The sequence below is a fragment of the Anabrus simplex genome, chromosome 5, assembly GCF_040414725.1.
Source record: "Anabrus simplex isolate iqAnaSimp1 chromosome 5, ASM4041472v1, whole genome shotgun sequence".
In the NCBI taxonomy this organism is placed as follows: Eukaryota; Metazoa; Arthropoda; class Insecta; order Orthoptera; family Tettigoniidae; genus Anabrus; species Anabrus simplex.
Genome location: NC_090269.1, coordinates 34,534,679 through 34,554,550, shown reverse-complemented (window position 1 = coordinate 34,554,550; position 19,872 = coordinate 34,534,679). Strand labels below are relative to the sequence as shown.

Below are 19,872 nucleotides of genomic sequence, written 5' to 3'. Positions count from 1 at the left end.
GTCACTCCTGTTTAACCCCCATTAATTGGATTTTCCAAAAACAAAAGAATACGTGTTTCTTTATTTTTAAAGAAGATTCCAAATACCAATTTTCAGGTCTGTAATATCTTCAGTTTCTGAGATATAAACATCCTCATTAAAGGCATTCAACCCATTTTTCACAACTTTTCACCCCTCCTATTGGGATTTTTCCGAAACCAAAAAATACGTGCTTCCTCATTTTTAAAGGAGACTCTAAATACCAGTTTTACATCTGTAAACTTTTAAAGTTTTGAGATATAGATACACTCATCTTAAATATTCACCGCCTTAGCGACGAACTATCCAAAAATCCTCCCTTAGCGAGCACCTACACTGTTATAAAAATATATCCTCAAAATGTCCAGTAGTTTTGGCTCGGCTATGATGAATGAGTCATTCAGTAAGTCAGGACATGCTGTTTTATATATACAGATATAGACAGATAATAATTAGAATGAAGTCTGCATGTTTTTCGCACTTAATATTTTATCAATGCTACTTGCACGGTATTTTTCATTTTGGTGGGACCCGACTATATTTTAAAATTTACTCCGTAGAATACGATGATGTTTATGTAATAGTGCATTATTCTATTGAATTTCTGAATGTTATGTGAAAGATATAAGAATTGGAATGTTGATGGACTCACCTTGTGGACATCCGCGAATGTGATCGGACATCTCTATTTGAGAAATATATCTAACGTAAATATAAAAGAAACGTCATAATACCTGTTATGATTCTGTTCAAGTGACATAAATGGAAAATGTAATATATTTAGCAAGATACAAACGTTATCATGTTCATTTCAATTTTCCTATTACATTTTACAGGTAAATTTGACTCTCGACGAAATTAATATTTAAGCATAACTTATTAATCGTTAAAAATATATTTACGGAATGACTTTTTACATAAACGATCCATTTAATCAACAAATACAATATTATTTCTGAGCGATGAAAGTTTTAAAGTGCTTAAAAGTATTTTTAGGATTCTTACTTCATCTAGGAGTAACGATAGCTACAAGTAAAAGCGTTATCTATTATTTACCTATCACTAGCTAATGAACAAGTCATTAACTACAAGTCTACACTGTATACAGAATTATAGATGAAGTAGTGTACACGCTGAGGGTAAGGTTTTATTAAACGTTTTTCATGTTACGTTAGGATTGAGGAGTTTTCATTATAATTGCAGGCCCGTCGCCTACTGCCGGTCACAATCAAGTTGGGGAGTTTTCATCATAATGGCAGGCTCCTTGCCTACTGCCGGTCACAATCGATTTGGTTAGTTTTAATTTTAAATTCAGGTGCTCACTATTCATCTGCCTCTGTATATCATTAAAATACTGTCGCTGTGGGTTTTAAAATGTCCTAAATAATCTGGCAGTTGACAGAACACCAACTTGACAAGAATATTAATGCAACAAAGCAGTTTGTTAAGATGTACCTGCGCAAGTACAATTTCAGATGAAGAACTATTAATAATTAATGACAATGTTTTTAACTTCGTTTCGGCCTCATTGGGCCACATTTATTTAGGTTTCCAACCATATCCTTATCCGTATCCTTGCCCACATGTCCTTCATTCTCTGAATGTGAGTATTTCTTCTGTTCTCTGACCAGGGAAGTCGTTTCGCTGGTTTGACCTCATCTTCAGGTACCCGCCAATCCTGGATTCATTTGTTTAAAGATGCTTATACCTAGGACATGTTGTTCCGTTATCCCGCTCAGCCTCAAATCTTGAACCAATCTATGGTGCCATCTGGCTTTACCTTTGAGATTCCAGACTTGCGTCTAGTCAGTCTGCTGTCAGACATACGGAACACATGACCGAATAAACTCAGCCTGCTTTTCCTGATGACATCCGCTACTTTTCCCACCTTGTTATGGAATTCCTCATTTCTTCTGAGCTTTCATGTTCCTTTCTTTTTAACGGGTCCTAAAATCTTTCTCCCTATCCATCGTCCTAGTTTCTGCAGTTCTCGCTTTTATTTCTCAATCTCAGTGTTTCTGATGCATATAAAACCTCTCTGGTCATACAACTGTCTGATAGTATCGGACCTTAGCTCCCCATGATGATGCTCTCCTGTTGTACATCTCAAGAGTCTTCATGTATGCCGCCTTCATTTTCATTAATTTTTCCTCCACATCCTGTTTTTCATTGTTCTTCATATGAGTTACTCAAAATCACAAGTAACTTTACATTGCATAAATGCATTTATTTTAATCACTCTAAATAAACTTCATGTTTAGTCCTATTTCGAAATGCAATTGAAATAAACTGATTTTGTGCACTCCTGATCTAGACAACGTAACATACCGAGTGCGTTTCTGTTTCGTCTCTTTTTTAAACCTACTTGCTAATGAATTACATTTAAAATAAGACAGACTCAGGCGGCGGTAGTGTACGGTCCTCAGATTGAAGCAGTGTCAGCTATATATGGTTTGTACTGGGAAACAAGAGAGCGAGATTGTGCGCTGTGAATCACACACGAATGTGTGTTGCTCATTGAACTAAACTGAATTAAATGGTGCAGCTTCCGCCATTCTGTGGCTTGTCCTATTCGTTCAAAGTGTGGACAATCACACTCTAACCCTCAAAAGCGTACGAAAAAATACAGAAGAAGAATACTTTCTGCAAAACTGATAGTTAAGCAGAAAATTTATATTTTTTTCTGCGAATCGAATTTGAAATATACTTGTTGTGCTCCAATGTTTATTAGGACTAACCGTTTAAGAAGCATATCCACATTTAAGCGACCCAGGCGTACATGTTCCTATGACGTTACATTTCATTTCCATGAACAGCGTCCTTACGAAACAGTGTGATAGTAAGTGGCCCGTATGATAGCGAAATGTTCCAGCTGTATTGTTGCAAAATTTGAGCATGGTCCGCCAAGATTCTTCTACGTGAAGGAAATCAAGACAAAGTGAAAAATCATAAAGGACACGCCAAAATACAGAACAACATTTTCTTCTCGAAAACTATTAGAGATACGGAGAAAATGTATTTAAACTCTTTTCTGGGAAATGGTATTTTAAGTATACTTGGTGCGCTCAATTGTTCATTAGGACTAACCGTTTAGGCAGCGTATTCACTTTTAAGGGTCTCAGATTGTAACCTTCCAGGCTTCTCAAGCCCTACTAATTTAATATAATATCATTTTACGCGATATCATTTGATATCAAGTTTATCCGCCATCGGCAATTATTTGTAATAACATATTTATTCAACGTCAATCATTTGTAATCAAGGCTTTTTGGAATCATATTGTATATATGATAACATCGTTTTATTATTTAAATTATTATATTATGTAGGATAAGAATTCATTATGTTATAAATACGGTCAATATGTTGAGACATAGTTGTTTTCATTTCATCTCATGTTTGTGTATACGGAGGGTTATTCTTGAAGCTTGGGATTTTGCGTTAGTCATGGGTTTATTTTATTTTTAGTAAACAGCGACCCATGCGCGAGGCTTGCTAAGCTGGTCAGCTATATCATCGCCACGCCTTCTGGACTTGTCGAGGAAGAGAAGGGGAGTTGATGCTTCGATCTATCGAAACAGATACTTCGTTGTATATGAGTTTTGAGATTGAGCTGTTACCAAGAGTGGGGGTGAGCCCGGATATATACTGATTCTCAACACGAGAACGGGACCGTACAACCTTAGGACCTTACGACCTTACAAGCTTACAACCTAACGAGATACTCCATCACTAGTAATTCTACTGTGAACATCTACTTTGAACGACGTGATTTGATTTTTGATACAGTGTGTGGTCGCTCCGCGACATAGTTACTTTTGTACAATGTGTTGTCGCTGCGGTAATGTTATCGGATCTACGAGAAACGAAACAAGCTTATGGCTTGTGTGATATTCAGTAAATATTGTGGACGAAGAACTATGTTTAGTTCAAGTCTACGAAATTTGGTACAAGTCTGTACCGTATAAATAGTATAGCTCAGTTGGATTGAGATTTCTACTAATATGGAAAAATTCATATCTCTGAATTTTCTCCTCTTACGATCAAAGCTGATCAGTTTTTACAAGTATAGGGCCAGTGTCTAATTTAAAGACTAGGCAAGTAGGGAGTGTTAGTCCAGATAGCCCGTACCATATCAGAGAAGGAAGGAAGGATGTCCATGGAGCAAATTCAACATCGAGAAGAAGAGAACGAGTAACCACGGAAACCAGATGACTTCAACGGAAGCTGCAATTGGTGAGCTTCAATTAGATAAAGCAAGCAATAGTAAATTCAGTAAATTATAAATTCCTCCACACTTTAAGGAAACTTTTCCGACTCATCTCATTTTTTGGTATAATAAATTCATTTGTATTTTATATTGCGTTAATTTTCTTTCTTAAGCGATACTTAATGGTTAATTATTTAAAATCCTACCCCTGTGATTTAAGTATAAGTCTCTATGCTAGTAAATATAAATTTTGGTTTACAGTTTTATTTAAAACTGTAACCATGGCGCCCAAACATTACATAGAGAAATGGGAAACCATGGAATGTTAATTGTTTCTATTTGCGTGGCAATTTGCGGGCAAGCCACAAATAGTTTATTTCATATTCATGTGTCCCAAGATAATAACTTTCATCTCCCCGAGTGTTTTGCTGACGAGGTGGAACAGTTACAAGGTGTACCTTATCCTCCGACTTGCTTCACATTTTCTTTCGCTACAAAGCTCACTTGAAATGTAATTTGATAATGAGTAGCCTACACGTTAACCGAAGGTACAGCTATGAGTTTGGAAAATTTGAGCTACAACAGTCGTTTTGACATCAAAAAACACAGACAGACACACAAGTCATTTTCCTTCAATCTCGGTTCTCGTGGGAACCCTGTGATATACCGGGATGATACATAACCTATGTATGTTGACCAGAATGATATTATCGTTCAAATGGTGAGAGAAATTTCAAAATCGGTCCAGTATTTTCTTAGATAATCCCCTTATATACAAGTAAATTCACAGTCTATATATTAGTACAGATTAGACTATAAATAAGTTGGAATTAAAAACTCAAATTCTCTCTGCAAATCTATTTTATAGAACAACAATTTACTTTTAATACCTATTCAAAGTCTCTTCAACTACTTGTGGCAGGCATTTATTCAACGAGAATGCAGGAAGGAAATTTTTAGGGACTTAATTGAAAGTTCGGCTTTATAAAAGTTACAGTATCTGAAATATATACGTTAACATTGCTCTTCAAGCTTCTTAATACTTCAGATAGAAGTGTACACTGAACTGCATTATTGCTAAAACAGAATCTCTTAGCTACGAGAGGTTCATTAGTCGCTGAAAACAGAAATACATCTTTTCATCATTTACAGTAAATCCGAATGAGAGATGGAGTCTCATTAGGGGAAATGCAGATCTAATCTCATTACCAACAGACTGAAATCCTTGAAGTAAACGCTTGAAGAAAAATGAGAACTCGGCGGCGGTGGTTCCATGACCGGAATATGTTGCATTTTGTTTATTTTCAGTGGTCGCATCGTGTTGGGCAAATTTAAACTGTGAATGCATGCTCCACGAAGTCGAGAAGGGGAGTATTTTGCAAACATAATTCTACTGCAAACTCCACTGAACGAAATATCTGCAATCTGCGATGAAGGCCATCAAAAGGTCATAGCGAGAGAGATATACTTCCCATTTCTATTGTGCTGCTTTTCCCCTATCCTAGTGGGGTCGTTTGTCCAATCTGTGTCGCACTTGTGAACTTGACCCAGTTTTACGACCGGATACATTTCATGATACGAACGCAAAGTGCAGGGATTTTAGTCCTACAAACTATATACATTTTATGGGTTTTGAGAGGTGCCGGAATTTTGTCCCTTAGGGATTCTTTAACGTGCCAGTAAATCTATCGCCACGAGGCTGACGTGTTCAAGCAGCTTCAAATACCACCGGAATGAGCCAAGTTGGGCTCAGAAGGCCAGCGCATCAACCGTCTAAGCTACTCAGCCAGCGTATTGTGGCATGTTGTGGTATGTGCATGTGCGTGTGTGCGTATGCGTATGTATATAGGTGGGTGTGCGTGCGTAAATGCAAGTGCATTAAGATGAAACGGTAGGCCCTATACCAACAACGTTAAATGTTAAATTAAGCAAATTTATGCACCGTTTTCTCAGAAACTACTGAAATTTCTCTGAAATTTTCACTGTGAATTAAATTATCTTTCTTCAACTCACCGATTCTTAATGCGTTCCAATTTCTTTGTGAAAATAGTGAATAAATATTTTTATTACACCAGAATTACAAGTGCAGTCACCATGACTGAGGATCCACAGCTGCATTGCAGTGAATTTTATAAACTCTTGAAATTTTCATTCTAGTTTATCTTATAGTATCTGAGAAAATGGGACAAATGTTTCAGAATTTATAGTTTTGAGAAAATGAGACAAAGATTTACAACACATTTATGTTAGAAAAATCTTACAGATCTTTTCCTAGGAAATGAGTAGTATAATTGGATGGTTCGGCGGCCTCCGCATCCGCCGGGCACCCAGGGGCCCACTCCTCCTCCTCCCGGGAGCCTTCCCAGGGGCCTGCTCCTCCTCCCGCTGGAGATTTGAATTGGTAAACAAAGCCACGTGCTTTTTTGACAGCCACGTGCCTAAACCTCAGTGCTAGCAACTTAACCTAACTACCGTGAGATTTGAATCGGTAAACAAATCCACGTGCTTTTTAACAGCCACGTGCTTTTCTGACAGCTATCATCAACAACAACGTATCGCAAACCTCAGCACTACCATCTTGACGGGCCTAAACCTTAGTGGTACCAACTTAACCTAACTAGCGCGAGATTTGAATCGGTAAACAAATCCACATGCTTTTTTCACAGGTGTCATCCGCCATCTTTAATCAACAGAGCACCATGCTACCCTCCTTAGCTACAAACTTCGAAATGTGGTGGCGGATAATTTGAAAATGCTTTTTGATAGCAGCCATCTTTAATCGACAGAGCACCGTGCTGCACTCTGGTGGCAGGCAATTCCACGTGACAGCAGCCATCTTTAATCAAGAGAGCACAGTGCTGCACTCTTTAGCTGAAATGTGGTGGCGGCAATTTGAAAACTTCTACGTGCTCTTGTTTGGAAAAAAGCCACGTGCTTTTTTTTTTATTTACCATCCGCCATACTTAATCAAGGGAGCACCGTGCCGCGCTCTTTAGTTGAAATGTAGTGGCGGCAATTTGAAAAATTCCACATGCTCCTGTTTGGAAACAATGCCACGTGATTTTTTGTCATCCGCCATCTTTAATCAAGAGAGCATCGTGCTGCACTCTTTTGTTGAAATGTGGTGGCGGCAATTTGAAAAATTCTACTCGCTCTTGTTTGGAAACAAATCCACGTGCTTTTTTGACAGCTGTCATCCGCCATCTTTAATCAAGAGAGGACCGTGCTGCACTCTTTAGTTGAACTGCGGTGGCGGCAAATTTGAAGTGCTTTACAAACTCACGTGCTTTTTGTCATCCGCTATCTTTAATCAAGAGAGCACCGTGCTGCACTCTTTAGTTGAAATGTGGTGGTGGCAAATTCGAAGTGCTTTACAAACTCACGTGCTTTTTCGACAACTGCCATCCGCCATCTTTAAACAAGAAAGCACAGTGCTGCACTCGTTAGCTACTTACCTTTGAGGCGCACAATTTGAAAAAATTCTACAGCAGCCATCTTTAATCAAGAGAGCACTGTGCTGCACTCTATGTGGTGGCGGACAATTTGAAAAGCAGCCATCTTTAATCGACAGAGCACCGTGCTGCACTCTTTATCGTAGTAGTGGACAATTTCTACGTCACAGCTGTCATCCGCCATCTTGCATCGCAAACCTTAGTGCTGCCCTCTTTAGCTACTTACCTTTGAGGCGGACTATTTGAAAAATTCAATTTGACAAGCTGTTAACCGCCATCTTGCATCGCAAACCACCGGGCGAGTTGGCCGTGCGCGTAGAAGCGCGCGGCTGTGAGCTTGCATCCGGGAGATAGTAGGTTCGAATCCCACTATCGGCAACCCTGAAGATGGTTTTCCGTGGTTTCCCATTTTCACACCAGGCAAATGCTGGGGCTGTACCTTAATTAAGGCCACGGCCGCTTCCTTCCAACTCCTAGGCCTTTCCCATCCCATCGTCGCCATAAGACCTATCTGTGTCGGTGCGACGTAAAGCCCGTAGCAAAAAACAGCATCGCAAACCTCAGTGCTGCACTCTTTAGTTGAAATGTGGTGGCGGACAATTTGACAGCAGCCATCTTTAATCAATAGAGCATCGTGCTGCACTCTTTAGCTGAAATTCCACGTGACAGCTGTCATCCGCCATCTTGCATCGCTAACCTTAGTCCTGGCCTCTTTACGACACTGCTGGTAATTTAAAATCCACGTGACGTTTTTAACAGCTGTCATCCTTTTTCTTGCATCGCAAACCTCAGTGCCACCCTCTTTAGTTGAAATGTAGTAGCGGATAATTTGAAAAATTCTATTTGACAAGCTGCCATCTTAAATCAACACAGCTACCGCTATCTTACAACACTTACCACGGTGCTGCACTCTTTAGTTGAAATGTGGTGGCGGGCAATTTTATTCGACAGCACCCATCTTTATTCAACAGAGTACCGTGCTGCTATCTTTACATCTACTACATCGCTAATTAGCACATAGATGCCTACGACACAAGATGGCGGTGGCTGTTATAGCCTCTTCATCTGTTAAGGCATAGCTTTATCGAACAAGTTTAAACATGCATCGGGAAAGCTAGAGTAAGCACGTGCTGCAGTGATGACGTCATTGTGCATGTTTAGACCTGATCGTTTTCTTAAGAGTAACTAGGTGAAAGGAATGCAATAAGTACAACATTTTGAATGTGATCAAATAATTATTTACAATGTAATACAACAGTGTTCGTTTTCCTGCTGACAAGGTTGGTATGCTTCTTAACAACGTTTTTCAGTATGCCTCCTGCAACATTCAAATTAAACAAAAACATTTAGAAATATTATTATACTAAGTATGTTATGCTTTACAGAGAAGGTCATACACTTCTTACCTTGTTGTTATTCCTTTTCGGAATCATCATCATCATCATGAGGTACTAGAGAAAGTTTATTCATACACTGTGTATAGTGTTCAATCCTCGGATTTGGTCCATCCCAATCATCATCACCATTAGCTGCCTCTGTGGATCAGCGGTAGTGTGTCGGCCTCCGGATCCCAAGATAGCGGGTTCAAACCCGGCAGAGGTAGTCGGATTTTTGAAGGGCGGAAAAAAGTCCATTCGACACTCCATGTCGTATGATGTCGGCATGTAAAAGATCTCTGGTGACACATTTGGTGTTTACCCGACAAAATTCATTAAATCTTTACTTTACAGATGTTTCTTTTACACTAAGGTTATTTCGACACTGCAGTTTACATATGTTGTTCACTTTCCGGCATGCACTGCAACACAACCAATCAGAGAGCATGCATACATACAGTAATATATATATTAAACGAAACAGGAGGTAACGGTTAGTTTATGATTTGCTCTTGACTAGTAAAGTCTAAATTGTTTTCAATCCATTGAGTCTGCTTTTTATCTTCATCTGTTTGCAAACAGTAAGGGAACGGTGGGCTAAATACTAAACTAACAAGTTTTTGTGCCCACAACACACTGCAATCTAACACAGCCACCTCTTTAAACACAAATTTTTTGCTGTTTACTTTAAAGCCTTGCACATCAACTATTAATGTTTTCGTCATGTTTGCACTCCACTCTCTATCACTGTTTCTCGAAGACTAAAGCTTTTAGTCAACGAACGGGTTTAAACATGCACAACTACAATAACGTCATCGCTACAGCACATGCACACTCTTGCTCTTGCTTTTATGATGCATACTTATTGCATTCCTTTCACCTACTTACTCTGAAGAAAACGATCAGGTCTAAATATGCACAATGCCGGGCTGAGTGGCTCAGACGGTTAAGGCGCTGGCCTTCTAACCCCAACTTGGCAGGTTCGATTCTGGCTCAGTCCGGTGGTATTTGAAGGTGCTCAAATACGACAGCCCCGTGTCGGTAGATTTACTGGCACGTTAAAGAACTCCTGCGGGACTAAATTCCGGCACCTCGGCGTCTCCGAAGACCTGAAGAAAGTAGTTAGTGGGACGTAAAACAAATAACATTATTATTAATATGCACAATGACGTCATCACTGCAGCACGTGCTTACTCTAGCTTTCCTGATGCATGTTTAAACTTGTTCGATAAAGCTATGCCTTACCAGAGAAAGAGGCTATAACAGCCACCGCCATCATGTGTCGTAGGCACGTAAGTGCTAATTAGCGATGCAGTAGCCGTAAAGATAGCAACACGGTAATCTGTTGAATAAAGATGGCTGTTGTCGAATAGAATTGTCCACCACCACATTTCATCTAAAGAGTGCAGCACCGAGGTAAACGATGTAAGATAGCGCTAGCTGTGTTGATTTAAGATGGCAGCTTGTCAAATAGAATTTTTCAAATTATCCGCTACTACATTTCAACTAAAGAGGGTGGCACTGAGGTTTGCGATGCAAGAAGGAGGATGACAGCTGTTAAAAACGTCACGTGGATTTTAAATTACCAGCAGTGTCGTAAAGAGGCCAGCACTAAGGTTAGCGATGCAAGATGGCGGATGACAGCTGCCACGTGGAATTTCAGCTAAAGAGTGCAGCACGATGCTCTATTGATTAAAGATGGCTGCTGTCAAATTGTCCGCCACCACATTTCAACTAAAGAGTGCAGCACTGAGGTTTGCGATGCAAGATGGCGGATAACAGCTTGTCAAATTGAATTTTTCAAATAGTCCGCCTCAAAGGTAAGTAGCTAAAGAGGGCAGCACTAAGGTTTGCGATGCAAGATGGCGGATGACAGCTGTGACGTAGAAATTGTCCACTACTACGATAAAGAGTGCAGCACGGTGCTCTGTCGATTAAAGATGGCTGCTTTTCAAATTGTCCGCCACCACATAGAGTGCAGCACGGTGCTCTCTTGATTAAAGATGGCTGCTGTAGAATTTTTTTTCAAATTGTGCGCCTCAAAGGTAAGTAGCTAAAGAGTGCAGCACTATGCTCTCTTGTTTAAAGATGGCGGATAGCAGCTGTCGAAAAAGCACGTGAGTTTTTAAAGTACTTCGAATTTGCCACCACCACATTTCAACTAAAGAGTGCAGCACGGTGCTCTCTTGATTAAAGATAGCGGATGACAAAAAGCACGTGAGTTTGTAAAGCACTTCGAATTTACCGCCACCACGTTAAAGGTATGTAGCTAAAGAGGGCAGCACGGTCCTCTCTTGATTAAGGATGGCGGATGGTAGCTGTTAAAAAAGCACGTGAGTTTGTAAAGCACTTCGAATTTGCCGCCACCACATTTCAACTAAAGAGTGCAGCACGGCGCACTCTTGAATAAAGATTATAGATGACAAAAAGCATGTGAGTTTGTTTCCAAACAAGAGAATGTGGAATTTGCTACCACCACATTTCAACTAAAGAGTGCAGCACGGTGCTCTCTTGATTAAAGACAGCGGATGACAGCTGTCAAAAAAAGCACGTGGATTTGTTTCCAAACAAGAGCGAGTAGAATTTTTCAAATTGCTGCCACCACATTTCAACTAAAGAGTGCTGCACGGTGCTCTCTTGATTAAAGATGGCGGATGACAAAAAAGCACGTGGCATTGTTTCCAAACAGGAGCATGTGGATTTTTCAAATTGCCGCCACCACATTTCAACTAAAGAGTGAGGCACGGTGCCCCCTTGATTAAATATGGCGGATGGTAACTCTCAAAAAAGCACGAGGCTTTGTTTCCAAGCAAGAGCACGTACAAGTTTTCAAATTGCCGCCACCACATTTCAACTAAAGAGTGCAGCACTGTGCTCTCTTGATTAAAGATGGCTGCTGTCACGTGGAATTGACTGCCACCAGAGTGCAGCACGGTGCCCTTTCGATTAAAGATGGCTGCTATCAAAAAGCATTTTTCAAATTATCCGCCACCACAATTCAAAGATATGTAGCTAAAGAGGGCAGCATGGCACTCGGTTCATTAAAGATGGTGGATGACAGCTGTCAAAAAAGCATGTGGATTTGTTTACCGATTCAAATCTCGCGCTAGTTAGGTTAAGTTGGTACCACTAAGGTTTAGGCCCGTCAAGATGGTAGTACTGAGGTTTGCGATACGTTGTTGTCGATGATAGCTGTCAGAAAAGCACATGGCTGTTAAAAAGCACGTGGATTTGTTTACCGATCCAAATCTCATGCTAGTTAGGTTAAGTTGCTAGGACTGAGATTTAGGCACGTGGCTGTCAAAAAAGCACGTGGCTTTGTTTACCAATTCAAATTTCCCGCGGGAGGAGGAGCAGGCCCCTGGGAAGGCTCCCGGGAGGAGGAGGAGGAGGAGGAGTGGGCCCCTGGGATGGTCCCTGAGGAGGAGGAGGAGGAGGAGGAGGAGGAGGAGGAGGAGGCCCCTGGGAGCCCGGCGGAGGCGGAGGCTGCCGAACCATCCAATTATTCTACTGAAGTGGTTACGAAAAGTCTGCACCATAATCAGGGTCCTCATTGTCTAACTTGGCGACACGCATAGGCGTAATTCCAGGGTGGCAAAGGGTGGCAGTTGCCACCCCAATATTTTGAAGGAAACTAAATTTTCGTAATATTACAGAAATACATATTTTACAAGCACGTTTTTCCTTAATTTACTTTAGCTCAATGAAACAAAATGATCCTTGCAAAATTGTTGATAGAAATAATGTCTAATATTGTTCAACTTTACCTTTCTCCATCATTCTAATTAAAATGTCGCTAATTCAGCAACCTGTGAGAGGTGTTTTTGATGCTTTCCGGCGTTTAGAAATATGCTGTAGGAACATGATCGCGCAGGAGAGGTTATCCTCCTAGGCTTTTTGGCTATCAAAAGTAGTACCGATGTTGCCATTTCAAAAGTAACTAATGACTTTAATTCAAATTGAAAGAGAAGGCTTCAATTTGCGTAAAAATACGATATGATCAGATTATGTAAAATAAATAAAAGGATTGGTTTTTGTCCAGGTTGACTGCTTGATTTTTACTTTTACCGATAAAAGGAGGCCAAGTAACAAATACGTTTGAATTCTGTGTGAATGTTCTTTACTTTACAGAGGTTTGGTTATCAAGTTAAAGTGGTTAACATATAATATTCAAGGAAAGATAGAGATTATCGCAAATTGCTCTCAAAATGAAGGAGCCATAGATCCCCTGGTGATCACCGATCCCCAATCAAATTGCTTAAATTACGCCCATACCATGTTCTCTTAGAATAGTCTCAGTATTCTGTCCAAGTTCTACAAATGTTAGTTGGCAATGTTTCCATTGTTCCACTATATCACAGCGTCTGACACTCCTAGTTGTAACCAAGAAACACATTTTAGCGAATGCGGGTCCACACAATATTGTTGAAGGACTCGTTTACATTTTGTGTCTTGCCGTGCAAGCACTTCCAATATGGGTCATGGTGGGCAAGATCTCTGTAGATTGGTTTGATTTTTACTGTACAAATGCGCACTAGCAGGTTAACCAACATATAAACCGTACCCTTTTCAACAAAACACAAAATATCTAACTCTCTAACCGTAAAAGTGTCGGAGATATAAAACGTTTACGAAAAGGGACAACACATTATTACAGAGTGACAGATGTCATAAGAATTGGAAAATATTTAATAGTGCAGTCATAATTGGAGGACAGTAATACATAATACACATAAATGTCCAGAAAAGAACATAGTATCTAATTATGAAAATAAATGAACATCTGAAACATTTCAGCTTACCGTCTTACCTTAAGCCAAATACACATATCCAATCCCCTAGCCAGTGCTTTCAACCAGACGTGGCTAAAATCCCCAACTGGGCTGGGAATCGAACCCACGACTCCTTCAACCAAAGTCCACTAAACTGACCATTCATCCACACGCTAAGGCTCTCATAAAAATCATAGATTAAAGTGTAAGAGCTTTTATACCGGAAAGGAAGTGACCATGGCCTTAATTAGGGAATAGCCGGTGTTAAAATGGGAAACCACGAAAAACCACCTTCACGGCTGCCAACAGTGGGATTCAAACCTACCATTCCCCAAATGCAAGCTACGCAGGCTAAACCGCACGGCCCACTCGTTCGGTGATTATTGTTTTTAAATAAGTCATAACGAAAATTGCTATTTTTTCCTTTTTCAAACCTTGTTATCACCTTTCCCTAACGACATTTTTATAGTTCTAAATGCAGGATTAAAGGGTAGCGGCCCGGCGTATATAGAGCAAGCATACGCCCCAATAATCCCACTGGGATAGATTTACAGTGGGTCTAGGCTGTGCATAAGAGGACACAGAAGTCTGAAGGAGCAGTTTTATTCCAAGTATGGTTCTTAAAATATTCAATTGCGTTTCTCTAGCTCAAAATATTACCAGCTCATTGCCATGTATAAAATGCTTCTTGCGACAGGGTTCTTATCGGATTCCCCTGAAATTTTCTAAGTTTCAATATGTACAGGAATTAAAAGTAGTTCTGCATTCACTTGAATATTACCTTCATATTTTTGTTCCTAAAATAACACCAAACTAGAGTGTTGCCGATTGGATGAATAATGAAAATTTGAAAATTTGCATGTCCAATAGTTTATACCTGACTGTAAAGTCCAGAATTATTATGAAGTATATCAGTATTTTTGACAATTCTGTCAATTATAACCCAAAAATGATTAAAATTGTGCCGCAAGGAGCATTTTCCATGCAGCATAAACGAAATAGCCTAAATATTAGTTGTTAATGACGTGGCAGTCCGCCTCTGTGGTGTAGTGGTTAGTTTCATTAGCTGCCATCCCCGGAGCCCCGGGTTCGATTCCCGGCTCTGCCACGAAATTTGAAACGTGGTACGAGGGCTGGAACGGGGTCCACTCAGCCTCGAACGGTCAATTAACTACAGGGGGTTTCGATTCCCACTTCAGCCACACTCGACGTGGATTTCCGTAGGTTTTTCAATTTTCCTCTAGGCAAATGCCTAGATGGTACCTAACTTAAGTCCACGGCCGCTTCCTTCCCTCTTCCTTGTTTATTCCTTCCAATCTTCCCATCCCCCTACAACAAATTAACTAATCAATTTAAATTTTGGTGTGGTGCTCTATCTTATTAATTTATCCTGGTGTTTTCAATTTGGTTCTGGTAAGTATACTGTAGAAGTTCCGAATTTCAGTATGACTCTCCTTGAGGAAGTAGAGTTACATAGCTATAAATAGTAGTAAATCCACATTATTTCCATGGATTGATACTGCAGTTTAGCTCCTAAACATGTAATGTATCTAAAAGATCACAATATTAACTGTAGCGTGGCTGCTTGATTGCTGAAGTATGTATCTTTTCCGCCTGTATTAGAGACCTGAATATACCACGTGTATACCTACAAGCCCTTGGTTCGTGTGAGAAGGCCATTATTCAGCTAGGCGAGCCCGCGGAATCCAGAACGAAGCCATACCAATCGAGAGGCCGCCCTACTCACGGGCATAATCCAGATTACACTCGGCCAGCTATCAAATGATAATCTTTGATGCTTGAACGTCTGATGGCGATTAATCCAAGGAATTTTACCTCCGTATATCAGTTCTTCGAAAGAAGTTTATGGTTCTCGTGTATAGACTTAGTGTGAAAACGCGACACAACTTGCACAGTTAATCCACAATCTGTCAAGCTTAAAGAACCTATCCCTTAACTGGGATATCTCGTAGTCCACTTCATACTATGCATCATCTGTGAAGGATTTTTCATTATTTTACCACTTAGATGTGATGGAGGGAAACACCCAATCTGCCGATAACTCTAATCTGAAGAGATCTGACGCAACGAAGGATGAAGGAGAAGGTTAAAACCACGAACGACGTGAAAGCGAAGGTTTATTTAGGCCTTGCATACCTCATATCGCTGAAATCGTAAGAGAACAAGAATTAATAATAATAATAATAATAATAATAATAATAATAATAATAATAATAATCTATATAAAAGTCGTAGGGAGCCCACTGTCTGTAATTTCGTTTTGATTCGGCAAGCCAATTTCTTCAGATTTCTCTCCGTTTTAGGTGAGCTCAAGACCATATCGGTGGCTTATAGTTTTCGTGTCTGTTTGTCTGTCGGTCTGATCCACCATCAAGGTGAAACGGCTGGATAGATCTCCACCAAACTTCATATTTAGAGTATACTTATCCATGAGCAGGTTTAGAAAATTTAAAAATCACTGAATACACTGGGAGTTTATACGAAAACCAGATCGTATTTGTTTTTTCAATTTTCTCTTATACTATTGATTTTCTGTAAAATCCGTAGACCGTATGTGAAAATCCTCTTCATTTTAAACAACTTTTGTTATATATATAATTTCGCTTACTCTTCTAATGATGGTTACCATGGCAACGTCTCTTGCTGCTTCCCAGCAGGGTAGAAATATAATGCCATTTTCGTCATTATTTCTGTAAACTTGTGATTGCTCGTTGGGTAGAAGGTGAGAGAGACGTCAAGCTGCCATTCTGTGGGATATTTGCGGAATACCGTTGAGGGCTACAATCGTCTTCCAATAGCACTAAGAGAGGATGTTCATATTTCAACAGTACTGCGGAATGTTGGCCATTATCTCGCACCGTAAGGTGTTTTATGTCATTTGCTATAAATTTTACTGAATTTTTCTTCTACTTCCGTTCTCTCCCTTTATTTATTGCCTCTCCCTTGCCTCTTTAGGCCTAAGTAGTAACTCCATAAAGCTGAGCAACGGTCGCTTGATATGTCATGGCCCTTCGGTGCTGGTGTGCAATGGTGTTTGATTTTCTGTTTGGTAACTCCATAAGTCATCGTCTTATCTAAGAATCCATGAGCCTGAATTTTTCCTCTGTTACAGCTTTCTTAAATCCGTAACTTATATCATTACAATTCTGTTATTACCCTATCTTCAATTAATGCCAACTCTCTCAACTGTATTACGTTCTACCTTAATTTCTCCGTATGTATGTGAGCGTTAATCCCGAAAACTTGACACTCTTTCCTTTGAGTAAAAATTCCAGGATGTTAAATTATGTAACTATTTGACCCCGAAAAATATCGAAATATGGAGGCAATTTTAATGACGGTGCAGACCTTCGTTTCGGGATAATTGGTGGCTAAACGGTAAGTCGTATCACAAAACAAATAGCATAATCGGTGCTCAATTTCGAGAGATCATCAACTTTGGTCCTATGACTTTTACCGTATTCGATCCCTTATATGTTAGACAGAGCTGCATTTCTCGATTATAATTAAATCCATCCAACTCGACTGTACGTGGCACCAGGGAAAGGTCTCTGTCTTTATAATGAAAACTCCCGATCTCGATTGTGAATGACAGTAAACAAGTGAGAAACTGCCGAAATCGATTGTGAATACCGTTAGGAGACGTGGCCTACCATTATCATAAAAAATTCCCAACGGCGCCGTACATCTGAAGCAACGTATGTGGTTCTACCCGTGGCGCTTCATGCAATTTAATACAATCTTTCTCACTGCGTGTGCAGTTTTTACGTAGAAGTCCGTATGCAATGTAGAATACCGTAGCGAAGTACGGGTACATTTGCTAGTAATGAATTCAGGTATAAGTCAAGGTGATGGGCTCTCCCCTTTACTGTTTAATTATTGTGCTCTTGGAAAAGCTGTCAGAAAGTGGAGAAAAGCAGGTGTACAATGTCACCGACTAGGATCACAAATTAAGGGTATTGACATAGACTGTCTAGCACTAATTGCCAAAGACATCTCCGTTGCTTAGAAACAGATTGATATACTGGAAGAGCAAACAGCAAAAATAGAACTTAAAATCTCATATGAAAAACCAAATTGATAACAAATATCAAAAATGCTCCATCTGAACTTACCATTGATATGAATAAAATTGCAAGAGTAAAGAAATGTGAGTACTTAGTGAATGGATGACTGAAAATAGTAATGAAAATAAATCAGTAGCTTTAATAATTCAGAAAATGGAAATTGATTTCCAACACAAAGAATGAATAACACAAATTTCTGCAAATCAAATGTACGAGATTAAAATGGTATTAGCAAGTAGAATTAAGGTCACCAAATCTGCGGGATATAAATGTAATCAGGAAAATTATTCAGGATTTGAGGATGATGAGAAGATATCAACGCGACGTACCTGATCGGAGGAACAGAAATTACAACACTCGATGAAAAGGAAGAACTATTGTACAGGGAGGAAAGCTCAACATGTGTTGATTCCGCATGGTCCTAAGTGACCCATTCGCACATAATAATAATAATAATAATAATAATAATAATAATAATAATAATAATAATAATAATAATAATAATAATAATGAGGATCTCTACAAGTACACTGAAAAGATCACGGACACAATGCGGAAAGGAGGGCTGAAATTCTGGATACACCTATTAAGAATGGATGACAAACGGCTGACCAAACGTTTCTTCAAATACGTCTGGGGTTAAAGGCCACCTCCAAGTGGGTAGAAGAGGAGAATAAGGATGCGGAAGAAGTTGGAATTACACTAAAGATGATCCACAACCGAAGAGAGTTCAGAAGAAGAGTCGACAATCTAAAATCATTTGAAGAGAAACCACTAAAATGGAGGCCCGAACGAATCATTTCCGAAGAGGAGAGAAAGATGAAAAGCGAAAGAATGATGAGGTTTTGGGAAGAGAAGAAAGGAAAGGCCAAGAAGCCTTAAATTCTATGCAGTCCATAGTTGGCCAAATTCGGAAAAGAAAATATAAAATACTAGTTTTATTGGCCTGTGCGGTTAAAGGTTTGCAGCTGTGAAGTTGCATCCGGGTGGTAGTGAATTCGAGCCCCGCTATTGGTAGCACTGTGGTTGGTTTTCTGTGGTTCCCATTTTTTTTTGCTAGTTGTTTTATGTCGCACCGACACAGCTAGGTCTTATGGCGACGATGGGATGGGAAAGAGCTAGGGCTGGGAAGTAAACGGCCGTGGCCTTAATTAAGGTACAGCCCCAGCATTTGCCTGGTGTGAAAATGGGAAACCACGGAAAACCATCTTCAGGGCTGCCGACAGTGGGGTTCGAACCCACTATCTCCCAGGTGCAAGCTCACAGCTGCGTGCCCCAAACCGCACGGCCAATTCTCCCAGTGGTTCCCATTTTCATACCAGGCAAGTGCTGTGGCTGTGTTGTAATTAAGGCCATGGTAGCTTTCTTCCCACTCCTAGCTCTTCCCTCTCCCATCGTCTCCATAAGATTTATCTGTGTCGATGTGATGTAAAGCAGATTGTAGAACAGAAAAAAGCAAGAAAAAGATTTAACGAACCACTAACTTCTTTTTGACGATTTTCGGAGACGTTGAGGTGCCGGATTTTCGTCCCGCAGGACTTATCTTAAGTACCCGTAAATCTAGCGACACGAGGCTGACGTATTTGAGCACCTTCAAACACCACCAAACGGAGCCAGGGCCGAATCTGCCATGTTGGAGTCAGAAGGCCAGCGCCTCTACCGCCTGAGCCACTTTACTCGGCAGAACAAGAACTGTCCAAGGCAGGTCCGATATGAAAGATGAAAAAGGAGGAGTCTGATATAAGTAATAACATACTATGTTCGTCCCCCTGTAGGTGCGGGACGCAGATGAAAAATACACCCATGGTATCACCTGCCTGTCGTAAGAGTCGTCTAAAAGGGGCAAGAGATGATGGAATTAGAACCATGAGATTACTTGTGATTAGTACCACCATGTGAGGAACACCATAGGTCTACGTTACCTAGGAGCAGTACCACTATGTGAGGAACACCACG

General features: G+C 40.1%; 1 protein-coding gene across 1 annotated transcript in view; it reads left to right on the top strand.

Moving 5' to 3' along the window:
* LOC136874339 (alpha-1A adrenergic receptor-like) overlaps positions 1-19,872 on the top strand; it is a 208,930-nt gene that overhangs the window by 4,293 nt on the left and 184,765 nt on the right. The window lies entirely within an intron of this gene.